We start from the raw sequence: 2154 nt of genomic DNA, 5'->3' as shown, positions 1-2154 counted from the left end.
CACTAATCCCTGAGGAGTATCATTCACTTAGGGAGGTGTTTTGTAAAGACCGGGCGACAGCCCTACCCCCCCACCGCCCTATGATTGTGCCATTGACCTCCTTCCAGGGTCTACGCTACCTTCGTCAAGGTTGTTCAATATTTCACGTCCCGAACAGCTTGCTATGGAGGAATATATCTCCTCTTCACTCGCCGCCCGACACATTCGTCCCTCTTCCGCTCCCGTGGCGGCGGGGTTCTTTTTTGTTAAAAAGAAGGATGGAGGGCTGCGACCTTGTATTGACTATCGAGCGCTAAATAATATTACTATTAAGAACAAATACCCTCTTCTACTGCTAGAATCTTCATTCACACCTCTGCATGGGGCGGTAGTTTTTACCAAGCTGGACCTACGCAACGCGTATCACCTTGTGCGTATTCGTCAGGGCGACGAATGGAAGACTGCTTTTAACACCCCGCTAGGCCACTTTGAATATTGCGTCATGCCGTTTGGGCTCACTAATGCTCCCGGTGTTTTTCAGTGTTTGATCAACGACGTTTTCCGCGACATGATAGGTCGATTTGTAGTAGTTTATTTAGATGACATACTTATCTTTTCACGCTCCATCGAAACACACCGCCAACATGTTCGTCTGGTTTTGCAGAGACTGTTAGAGAACCGATTGTATGTTAAGCCCCAAAAGTGCACGTTTCATTCTCCCACTGTGTCATTTTTGAGGCTGATTGTAGAAAAGGGGCAGGTTAAACCAGACCCAGCTAAGGTCCAAGCTGTGGTAGACTGGCCAATTCCGACTTCCAGAAAACTGTTGCAACAGTTCCTCGGGTTCGCTAACTTTTACGGACGTTTTATTAGGAATTTTAGTAAGATTGCGCAGCCGCTAAATAGACTAACTTCCTCCAAGGTTCCTTTTGAGTGGTCCTCAGAGGCGAATCAAGCCTTTCGTCACCTTAAATCCATTTTCACCTCTGCTCCTGTATTAGTTCACTGTAATCTTGATCTCCAATTTTTTGTTCAGGTAGACGCATCTGACAGGAGCTGTTTTGTCCCAGCGTTCCACTGTCGATCAGAGGCTGCACCCCTGCGCTTTCTTCTCCAAACGCTTGTCACCAGCGGAAAGGAACTATGACATTGGGAACCGAGAGCTGCTGGCAGTTATCCTGGTTCTTCAAGAATGGAGGCACTGGCTGGAGGGGCCAAACATCCTGTCATCATATACACTGATCATCGTTACCTAGCCTACCTTTGCTCTGCTCAACGCCTCAATCCCCGCCAGGCCCGTTGGTCACTATTCCTCACAAGGTTTGATTATTGCATCAATTTTCGCCCAGGGTCACACAACGTTAAACCTGATGCCTTGTCGATGATGTTCTCTCCCCCTACAGAAGACACCCCCCCAGAGACCATCATTCCCCAGTCCCGGATCATTGGTGCAGTACAGTGGAAAATTGAGAAGCGTGTGTCGGAGGCTACCAGGGACTCTCCTACTCCGGCTGGTTGCCCCCCTGGTCGCCTTTTTGTACCAAAGACTCTCCGTCCAGAAGTTTTGTATTGGGCTCACTCCTCCAAGATCGCCTGCCACCCTGGGGCCAAACGCACTGAGTTCCTACTGACTCAGCGGTTTTGGTGGCCAACCGTTCAAAAAGACACAAGGAGATTTGTGGCCGCATGCCAGGTCTGCGCCAGGAGCAAACCATCCCATATGGCTCGGGCGGGGTTGCTGCAGCCCCTCCTCATCCCCTCTCGTCCAAGGTCAAATATTGCTCTGGACTTCGTCACAGGTCTACCCATCCCCAGGGGGTTTTCTGTTATCCTCACCATTGTTGACAGGTTTCCTAAGTTTACACATTTTATCCCCCTTCGTAGACTTCCCCCCTTCCTGGAAACCGCAAAATTGCTGGTCACCCACGTGGTTCGTCTTCACGGAATCCCAATGGATGTGGTATCAGACAGAGGACCTCAGTTTTCTTCGGCTACATGGAGAGCATTCTGCAACATGTTGGGGGCGACCGTCAGTATGTCATCAGGATACCACCCGCAATCTAATGGATAATCCGAAAGAGCCAACCAGGACTTGGGAGCGGCCTTGAGATGTGTCTGTCACCAACATCCAGCATTGTGGTCCACCTATCTCCCTTGGGTGGAGTATGCCCGTAA

General features: G+C 50.0%; 1 long non-coding RNA gene across 1 annotated transcript; it reads left to right on the top strand.

Annotated features, from left to right (window-relative positions):
• Positions 1-1085: 1085 nt before the first annotated feature.
• LOC133534897 (uncharacterized) lies at positions 1086-2154 on the top strand. The gene is made up of 3 exons (XR_009802096.1): positions 1086-1299; positions 1383-1778; positions 1864-2154. It is a non-coding gene; the product is annotated as an uncharacterized LOC133534897 (long non-coding RNA).

Source organism: Nerophis ophidion, linkage group LG02, assembly GCF_033978795.1.
Source record: "Nerophis ophidion isolate RoL-2023_Sa linkage group LG02, RoL_Noph_v1.0, whole genome shotgun sequence".
In the NCBI taxonomy this organism is placed as follows: domain Eukaryota; kingdom Metazoa; phylum Chordata; class Actinopteri; order Syngnathiformes; family Syngnathidae; genus Nerophis; species Nerophis ophidion.
The sequence above is the reverse complement of the archived record's forward strand: the minus strand, read 5'-3'. Positions and strand labels throughout refer to the sequence as shown.